Genomic DNA, 11,005 nt, shown 5'->3' on the forward strand with positions numbered 1-11,005 from the left:
GTGGGTGGTTTGGCTTCACGGAGTGCACTTACTTTTTCAGGATCGGGTGTCATTCCCTTCTCGGAGAATATGTGTCTGAAGAACCTGAGTGTTTTCTTGCGAAACTCACACTTTTGTTTGTTTAGTGTTAGTTGGGCTTCTTCTAGAGCCATGCAGACCCTCATTAGCGTGTCATCATGCTGCTCTTGCGTTTGGCCGAAAACCAAGATGTCATTGCTATAGTTTAAGCAATTGGGCACATGTTTTATGACATTGTGAATTTCCGCTTGGAAGATTTCTGCGGCTGAGGATACCCCAAAGCTCAAACATTTGTAACGGAATAGACCTAGGTGGGTGGCGAACGTTGTTATGTATCAGGAGTTTTTGCTAAGTTCCAGCTGGTGGTAGCCCTTGTTTGAGTCCAGTTTGGAGAACACAGTTGCTCCATTCAACAGATGTACCATGTCTGTTATTCGCGGGGCTTGATGTCGTTCTCTCAGGATGGCCTCATTTGGTCTTCTCATATCTACACATATCCTCATGTCGGAAGAGTCTTTTTTGGGCACGGGCACTATAGGGGAGACCCATGGTGTGGGGCCTTCTGCGGGCTCAATGATGTCCGCCTCGAGCAGTTTGGTCAGTTCGTTTTCGACTTGCTGTTGAATGTTAATGGGGATGCCCCTATAGTGTTGTGCTACTGGTGGAACACTGGCGTTGATGTGGAGTTCAATCTGCCTGTCCTTCAGTTTTCCGAGACCTTTAAACAGTGCTGGGAAGACTTGGTCGATGCTTGCCGTGGGGTCTAAATACTTGTGCACTATGAGGCGATACAAGATGTGAATGAGTCCCATCTCAATGGCCACTCGATAGCTTATGATGCACCTGCTCTCAGTGGCAGCCTCAAGCACATGCATGGGGATGTTCTTCTCATGTTCCTTGTATCGACATGTGGCCATGAAGAATCCTCTACATGCCAGTGGTGTTTTTGAGCCGTATGGGTAGATGAGAGCCCGTGCTGGCTGTAGATGAGGGGCGTTTGGTATTCTTTCATAGACTTCCTCACTGATTACATTTACGGTTGCTCCCGTGTCTATCAGGAATTTGGCCGTGGCTTGGTTGACTTGTATCCTCAAGATTGGGCTATGTTCTTTAGCTGTGTTGTTTCCAAGGGCATATAGGTATCCCTTTCTTCGCGGTGCTTCCTGGTGTTTTTCCGGTCTGCGCTCTCTCTCTTCGGATGATGTACTTGACATGCTTTCTGGTGGTGACTGTTCTACGAGGCATCGCACGTACCTCCTGGGTCTTCTCCTGGTCTTGTGTGGTGTGGCTGTGGCTTTGCTCTCTCTCCAGTCCCTTTTGTCTTGCCTTCTTTCTGGTTGTTCATTGAGGTACCAGTGACGTCCTTGTTCGTGATACTTGTGGGTGACCCGGGGATGTTGTGTGGGTGGGTTTTGCTCCAGTTCGATCATGGGTTTTCCGCTCCTTCCTGCCCCTTTCATCTTGCTGCGGAATATCAAACACACAGCCTTGTAGTGATTGTCACCAACACATGCGGAGCATGTCTGGCCCATAGCGGGGCATGTCCCTTCATGGGGATATTCGTGCCCACATCGATAGCAGAATGGGTCACTGTTGGCTCTCACTGTCCCTTCTAGTCTGTTGAGACTTTCGTGCTTCCCATGCGTGATTTTTATTTCATCCAAACCTTCCACCTGTGCCGCGAGTGCAGCATCTGATCGGGCCAGACGCAGAATCTCATCCAAACTTCTCGGCTGTTGCAGCAATCGTTTGCGAAAATCAGCACTTTCACATCCCACAATGATCTGCGACCTGAGGGCCTCCTCATTCGAGTAATTATTGAAATCACAGTGTTTCATTTTGGCTCCTAGCCTCATGACAAAAGCATCGATAGTTTCTCCCTTGATCTGTTTGGTGGTATGGAATACGTGCCGTTCATAATCCACATTTGTGTGGGGTGTGAAATAATCAGTGAGTGATGTTTTCAGTTTGACGTAGGTGTCTATGGTGTCCTCCGGTATTTCGTTGAGAATATCTTGCACGTTGGCCCCTACTGCATGGTTTAATAGATTCAGTTTCTGCTCATCCTCTAGTGGTCCTGCCGCTTTTATGCATACTTCAAAGTCCCTCAGCCATCTTCTCCACCTTGATCCGAGAGTGCCAGTGTCTGTGATATCGAAGTTTGCTGGCAACTGGCTTAGAAGGCTGTCTGTCATCTTTCTGTGCTCTACTCTGGCGGGAGTCACAGGGACTGTCAATCTCTCCTCTTCCGAGCTGCTCAGGGGTTGAGCTGATGCCCCAAGGAATGTCAACGGTTCCCTTTCCGATCCACTCATGAGCAACTTTCAGGTGAAAATTCTTTGTGCTGGCCGTACTGAGCCGGGTTTCCCAGGCTGTGACGAGAAATTTTGTTGTTGGCAGGCCGCTGCACAGGGCGTGTGTGTATGAGGCCCACTGTCCAACCACAAACCACCGGTGGTTTGCGTTGGGGCGCTTGATCTTACCCTTGCGTGTGCTCCCGGGCCTTCGTTGCCGTCGGCGGGAGGCCAGTACTCCTCAACCGCCCGGAGACGTGCGCGGGGAGCTGCTGCTCCACCCGCGGATGACGCAGCTGCGTCTGCTGGCATGGTTGCTGTTGGCGGGAGTGTTATTTCTCCTCTCTCCCTGCCCGGATGTATGCTACGCGGGGAGGTGCTGGTGCTCCACCCACGGACCGTGCGCGTGGGAGTCTCTTCGGAGTTCGCGCAGGGCTGCAGGCCTCTTTCCGACAGTGGGGAGTCCCTCGCTCCACCCACCGTCACCGGGAGTCCTCTACCGAGCGAAATCCCGGGGCTCTAGTGGCGCCCGATCGCACGCCACGAGCGCTCTGGACTCCTGAGGTGGCAGGCACGGTGGGGACACGTGTCCGCCTCGTCGCCAATGTAATGTCCTAGTCGTGGACCTCCTCACGCTCCCACACAATTATCCACTCACCCAGGTAAAGACACACGGACAACTGGAGCTGGGGTGCAACACGTCTTTATTCTCAGACATTTATCTCTAACTGACTCGTTTGGCGGTAACCCCGCCTCTTCCCACTCACGTGGGTCGCAGCCCACTGAACAGTGTCCATAGACAAAGGACTCATCCTCTGACAATAGAAGTGGCGACACCACACCATGGAGGCTCAAAAGGAGCCAGGGCTGCAGAGCCGCCCAGAGAAAGAAAGCAGCAGGCGGCAACGCCGACCTGTGTAATCGCCCACTTCAGTTTGCAGAGTGGCTGTGCTGGAGGCAGGTTGTCCTGAGGAAAGTCAGGACAACCTGCGTCCCTCATAGCCCTCTGCAAACGGCGGGACGGAGTCCCTAATTGTGGGACAGTTGGCCACCCTAGGTACAGGTGTTCACACAGGTATTCCATAGTATCTCGTCAGACTTTGAGTGTGCTATTACATGGAATTACTGATGTTCACCCAGTTCCTGATGTAATGACAGCTCTTTGACCATAGCGAATGGCCGAAAAGGATGGCATTAGCATACATTCTATGACAAGACGGAGGCGAGCATTATGCTTTATCTTCTTTATTACTGTTCCCACAGCAAACTTTATATATATAAATTTTTTTTCTTTTTAAAAAAAACTTTGTAACATTTAGTTCCTTCCAGGAGTTCCTGAAAGTGTAGAGACACCAAACATAAGGTTAACATAGTTTGAAAAAAGTTCATCCCCTATAACATCTGAAATAAAATGTCTCTGGACTACCCCTGCCCACAGTCCTCTGGGCCTTCTGTAGTCCTATATCACACTCCTTAACCAATCGGGGCCCACCTGCCCCTATAAAATGGTCTTGCCTGCCTCCCTACTCCTCTTTCTTTGTTGCTGATTCCCAGAGCTAAGTACCCTTTTCTGCTATACATATAGCTCTTAATATTATCGTACTTTTGACAGATATTTCAGAAGTTGCGCATTAGTCTAATGCATATGAAGTTAGCACTCCAGCGTTTTTTGATAAATTCATAGAAATGCATACATGCGCTCGCTTGCGTACATATTTATGGTAAGGGTTTACCTCAGAAATGTATTCTTAGGAAGCGATTCGTTTCGTAGCCGTAGTCGGCTCACCGTCGCATGATTCCCTGAGCAGGGGCCGGAACTGTGAGCGAACGCACTCGCATTAGGTCTCCGGCCCCTCCTCCGTCATCAACAAACGTATTGTCGTGCATACGGCTTCCCGCTCAGAGTCTTTAGGAACCAGCGGGAGCGGAGCAGCGCATATCGCGCCCCAGCAGCCTCCGCGCGTGCTTCACCGCAGTTCCAGAACGTTTTGGAAGAGAGCGGTGAGCGTGACGCGGGCAGCTACAATCTGAACCTTTTTTCCTCATTAAAAAAAAAAAGAGCAATATTGCGAATAACTGTGGAAGGGTCTGGTGAACAGGGCTCACGTAACTGAGCATAAAAAAAATAAAAAAAAGAAAGCTGCTGAGGTGCCAGCCCTTACGAAAATGACACAGTTTACAGAGCCCAGGGGGTCAAGATCAAATACTCCAGAATGGAGTTCTGAAGAATGGGCAGAAGAACCCATACATAATGACCAGGAGCTGTCTCAGAGTTTTAAGATGGTGCTAGGGGACTCACTGTCGCACGTGGGAGCACAAGGTGTGCTCCCTCTTACACAGAGCCTGGGCCAGCTGGAGGCTATGCTGAACTCACAGAAAGCAGAGCAGGTCAGATCTAAGAAGAGGGCGTTCAGCCCTGGCAAGGGCACCTCAGCAAGACACCCCAACCACAGGGTTGATCAGAAGGGCAGTAAAAAGGCTCGGCAGAGCAGAGACTCTATGACGCCTCCGAGCCAAGCAGAAGGGGTAGGTTTGTTGCCCCAAGAGCCGGTTGACCCAGTGAATAGACTGAAGGAAGTCTTCTTGAAAAGGGCAACAGTGCGAGGCTCTCAACCCCCGACCCCAGGGGTGTACAATGTGGGGGAAGAAGTGGATGCGGGATACACACCGGATGAGGAAAGCGGGGAAGAAGAAGTGCCCTCGCATCAGCTAGTACAACAGATCCCAGACGATGCGGGTTTGGGGAATATGTTTGATCCGGAGGCAATCCGACATCCGAAATCTACAGACTGGGTGCCATCACCCAGAGTGGCCCAATACATGACCCTCCACACAAGAAAACCCCTCGACGAGAGATCAGGTCAAAGATGAGAGCAGAATGCCCCAGGCCCGAGTTGCCGTGTAAAGTAACCGACACCCCAGATCTCGACGCAAAAACGGTCACTTTTGTGACGAAATCCGCCAAGGATATAAGAAAAGGAGTGGACAGAGGTTGGCGGGGTTGTCAAGATAAGCTTTTGGACCTTTCCGGCCCCCTTGCAAAAATGATGGACCTGGCCGAAAGAGCTATGGATATAGGCACTCCAGTAGACCCCCAGGTGCTAGCCAGCTGGGCCCAGCATGAAGTCTGCCTACTGGGGAACGCTAATTGCACCCTTTCGTCCGAGAGAAGGCGCAGTGTGCTATTAAAGATAGATGGCAAGCTGAGCGACCTATCCTCGTACGAAGCGGGAGAAGGCGCGAAAGGCATGCTCTTTGGTGAGGCTTTCGCTAAGGAAATGAGCCAATTTGTGGGCACATACTGCGCCCTGGAGAAGGCCCAATCCTCCATCAGAAGAATCTTTCCCGGACGTGTTTTTGCCGGGACCGGACGCCAAAGGGGTCGGCTGTCCGGTCGCTTCTCCTTCCAAAGAAGACCCCAAGGACCGAGATCTCAGTATTGGGAGACCCGACAACAAGATAATTTCTTCCCGGCAAGAAGCTGTTTTCTGAGGAACAGGAGAGGAAGAGGAGCCTTCAGATAGCAAAACGCTCCGACCGGTGAGTACAGGAACTGTAACCCACAAAGTAGGGGGCAGGACAGCCAGTTTCTTGCATACATGGCACGATTTATCCTACGGAGCGTGGGTCTTACAAGCAGTGTCAGGCATGATGCTAGAATTCGTATGTACCCCCTCTCAGGCGCAAGAGCCAAGCCCAATGCTCAAAGCACACAGCGAAGAAGCACTGCTTCACACTGAACTATGCAACCTAGAGAGCAAGGGATCGATAGAGCGAGAGAGAAAAAACGACCCAGGTTTTGTCAGCAATATGTTCCTGGTGCACAGAGGGGACAAAGTCAGACCCGTCATAAATCTGAAAGGCTTGAACAAGTGGGTAGTTTACAGGCACTTCAAGATGGAGGGGTTCACCTCCTACGAGATCTACTCAGGGTGGGAGATTGGCTAGCCCGTCTAGATCTCAAGGACGCCTATCTGACGATCCCTAGCGCAGAACATCACCAAAAATATCTCCGGTTCAAATGGAACGCAGAGGTGTGGAGGTTCACATCTCTTCCCTTCGGACTAGCGTCCGCCCCATGGGCATTCACCAAGCTCATGAGACCCGTAGCAGCAGCCATTCGGGAAAGAGGAATAAGAATGATCATCCACCTAGACGATATTCTGATTCTAGCCCTGAGCGCGACTCTCCTGCGAGAGCAAGCAGCATGGGTATGCAACCTAGTGACCTCCCTCGGATTCATCAACATAGAAAAGTCAGACCTACAGCCCACTCAACGGATAGAATTCCTGGGGTTTGTGATAGACACAAAGAGAGCCTCGCTGGAACTAGCAACTCGGAAAGTGCGGGGAATACCAAAGGAGCTAAGGACAGTTTTAGCGAGGAAAGTTATTTCCCTTCGCAATTTAGCCCGCATAGTGGGTTTCTTAGCAGCCTCGATTCAGGCCATATTTCCGGGGCCCCTGCATTACAGGGCCCTTCAGAGGTTAAAAATCAGGCACCTCAGAGGCGGTCTAGGTTATCAACAGTTGGTTTCACTAGACCAAGAAGCCGTTACAGAGCTCCAGTGGTGGTTACAGAATATGGAGGCATGGAACGGCAGAGTGATATTCGGAGACACGCCAGACCTGGTGATAGAATCAGATGCCAGCAGGGCAGGTTGGGGAGCCCGGTGCAGAGGCCTGCAAACAGGATGGAAATGGTCACAGGAAGAACTCAAGCTTCACATAAACTGCTTGGAACTTTTAGCAGGATCCTTTGCAGTAAAAGCATTCACCCGAGACCGAGTGAGCTGCCGTGTCCTTCTCAAGATGGACAATATCTCAGCAGTCCGATACGTGAACAATCTCGGAGGAACATCTTCCAAGATGCTCGCAGAACTAGCCAAAGATTTCTGGCATCACTGTTTGAGTCAACAGATTTCAGTATCAGCAGAATATTTACCAGGCGTCCAGAACGCGGTGACGAACTGGAACTCACGGTATCTGGTAGACTGCAGCAATTGGAGACTGCTCCCGAGCATCTTCGATCACATCCGACAGCTGTGGGGCCCTTTAGATCTCAATTTGTTCACCACCAGGCTCAACACACAGCTCCCCAAGTCTACAGCTGGAGGATAGACCCAGAGGCAACGGAGACAGACGCGTTATTGCACCAATGGTTAGGAGCCCTCCACTACGCCTTTCCCCCATTTATCATGTATCATGTTGATGAGAACAGTAGCGAAAGTGAGGAGAGAACAAGCAGAGCTAGCGCTCATTGTCCCATTATCGAAATCCCAGCCATGGTTTCCAGTAGTGATGGAACTTTCCACGGATTTCCGAGTGATTCCTCACTGGGAGAACAGTCTGCAGAACCCCGACGGCCAGTTTCACCTGCTCATTGCGGAGGGCTCGCTCACCCTACTGGCATGCCGGGTTTCAGGCAACATTGGGAGCTGCCAGGAATTTCGCAGCTCACTGCAGATTGCATCAGTAGCTCATGGGCGCCTTCCACCATTAGGAGCTATGGTGCCGCTTGGGACGATGGGCAGCATACTGCACAACCATCAGTGTTTATCCCATTTCGGCACCTTTAGTACACATGTTCAATTTTTTAGCGAAAAGATTCAAGGAAGACTGTGCCTACAGAACGATAGGTGTTTACAGATCCGCAATTTCAACAGGACATAACAAACTAGAGGGTCATCCGATAGGCGAGCATCCCGCCGTAGTCGTGCTGTTTAAAGGTATTAAGTTAAGGAAGCCACCCGAGGTTAAATATTTGGTTCTATGGGACGTGTGCAAGGTTTTCTAGTTATTCTTGGACTGGCCAGAGAATAAAGACCTCTCACGATCGCAGTTGTCAGGCAAACTAGCCATGCTCCTGTGCCTCATTGCATGTAGAAGAGTGTCAGATGTGAAAGCCCTAGAGATCGACAGGAAGATTTTCTACCCAGAGGGAGTAGCATTCAATATACCGAATAGGACTAAGTCGTACTCCACAGTTATTTCTTATCCGTATTTCCCAAATAATGCGAAGTTATGTGTAGCACAGTGTATCAAAGACTATGAGAAAGCCACTGCAGCATTAAGGCCTATAGGACTAAATCAGCTATTAATTGCGCGTAGGAAGCCCTTTCATGCAGTAGCGACAGCCACCATAGCAAGATTGGTCAGAGAAGTGATGCAGTGGGCTGGAGTAGACTTGTCACAGTTTGGCGCGCATTCGACCAGAGGCGCGATGGCATCCAGCGCGTTTGCAGCAGGCGTTCCTTTACAGGATATCATGAAAGCAGCTGATTGGTCTAATGAATGTACCTTTAATACTTTCTATTTTAAACCTGTGTCTCAGATTGTAAACAGGGTAATAGATAGCTTTGAACAAGCATAATGCTCGCCTCCGTCTTGTCATAGAATGAAGATTGTCCAGGCTTACAGCTCAGGCAGTCTTGATTCTATTAAAGACAAGGAGGCAAGCATTATATCCCACCCTTGGGACCAGATGGAAGTCAAGAACTGTATAACGACAGCATGTCTAACACCTTTCTAGTCAGAAGGGAGTCATGAATTGTATAATGACAATGTGTCAAATGAAACCCACCCTTATAATCACGTCTCCATTCATTGCAGTGGAAGACCAGAAGACGTCTTGAGAGCAGACAGGCATCCTCATTGCTAAGATCCTTATAGCGAGAATCGCAAGGTGACATTGCGTAGCCAAGTCTCCAGCAGAGATACAAACTTGGAATAGCTGCCAAAGAAAGAGGAGTAGAGAGGCAGGCAAGACCATCTTATAGGGGCAGGTGGGCCTGGATTGGTTAAGGAGTGTGATATAGGACTACAGGAGGCCCAGAGGACTGTGGGCAGGGGTAGTCTAGCGACATTTTATTTCAGATGTTATAGGTTATGAACTTTTTTCAAACTATTTTAACCTTATGTTTGGTGTCTCTACACTTCCAGGAACTCCTGGAAGGAACAAAATGTTACAAAGTTAAAACATTTTTTTATATATGTATGTATATATATGAAGTTTCTTTGAATTGCTGTGATAACAGTAATAAAGAAGATAAGGCATAATGCTCACCTCCTTGTCTTTAATAGAATCAAGACTGCCTGAGCTGTAAGCCTGGACAAAAATGCATTTCAGACACAACACTGTGACACAGTTTAGGACCTTCAGTCACTCCCTGAGTCCACTAAGGGCTAAGTGTTATTTTCCTTCCCACTGCAATTTATTGGTATTCTCTTTTCTCATCCCCCAGTGTCACTCATTTCTTTTAGTATCCTCCTCTTCCAGACCTAGAGTGGCCAACTTTACAAAATGGTTTAGCATGATGACTCTTTAGACGTGCTGGCATGTTTGAAGCAGTTTGCGGCACGCATATGGCATCATTTGCACACCTAACCCGTCCCCAACCCCTATATCCACTTTCATGATAACATTAGTGGAAATGGACATTTTAACTTACACATGTTTACAAAGAGGCATTTATGTTAGTCCCCATTGAATTCTTGGACCGATCAATGCGGCCTTAGGTTTTCAATTAAGCTTACAGTCCAAACTATTGCATTGGAGTACAAATAGGGAGGAATGACATATGAGGAGGCACTCAGAGTCTGTAGGTGTTATAGCTCTCAACCATTTCTGTCGCAAAGGCGGGTGTAAACACCCGAGTTTGCTTTTGGCGGGTGAGAGACCATTGAAACGAATGGGCGTGCAGGAGGGTTGGCGGGTGAGTCCGCTGTTTACAAGGCGGGTGTCACCCGCCAAAATCGCGTGAGTTGAGCGCTATGGATAATGCCTGTGGCCATTCATGCCTCTACCTGCCCAAAACCCCTCCTAATGGGAACTCTTTGAGCTGGCTTTAATCAAGCCTTACCATCAGGCTTTGCATTAAAAGTCCCTGCCAGGGTTTGTTCAAAGCATTTTTCAGAGAGTTAATGACTTAATTGGAAATGTAAACACACTACTGGTGTAATAAAAAGGTCTTACCAGGCCTGCTTTCAGACAATTGATTTATAATCACTCTGCATGTCCTTCACTGAAGTCCTGTTAAACAAGCATTGGCAAAGCCACTGAAGTCTTGCTTAAAACAGGCATTGGCAATGCCAACATTTTTGTATTTTGCATACGTTTTAAGCTTTTGCCAGGCACTGCTTTTAGATGCCCAGGTACTCACACAATTTTCCACCTGCTACCAACAGTGGGTAGTTAATACCACTACGGCTGTGTCTGGCAATTGCCTTTCCCATGCCTACACAAAAGCCCAAACGGTTGGCATTGCCAATGCTTGTTCTACTTTCTTTCCTGCCCAAGCCTCTTCTTGTCTTCACAAATCTCTTGCTGCCAACCATGGCTCTGTGCACCCTGTCCGCTCCTTTATCCCCCTCTCGAAAACCCCATCAAGCATTGCTGCCCCCTACTCTTCGGTCTATCAATTCTTCTTTTCTCTGAGCCGAACACTGCTGGAAAAAAACCCAGGAGCCCTCTGATCTCGCTGCTCTGCCATCCTTTTACACTTTCTACAACGATTCCTCTTTAGTAACTGCTAAAAAAAACCTCTATTCACTGACATCTTCTCTTTTTCACTATCCTCGTCGTCTTTTTACGATCATAAATCACATGCTCTCTCCCCCTCCTCCTGGCCCTTTCATTACTTCTAGTTTTTCTTCTTTTGACTTTGCTGAATTCTTCAGCGCAAAAGTCTCATT

Source organism: Ambystoma mexicanum, chromosome 3q (assembly GCF_040938575.1).
Source record: "Ambystoma mexicanum isolate Mex_15411 chromosome 3q, UKY_AmexF1_1, whole genome shotgun sequence".
Taxonomy (NCBI): domain Eukaryota; kingdom Metazoa; phylum Chordata; class Amphibia; order Caudata; family Ambystomatidae; genus Ambystoma; species Ambystoma mexicanum.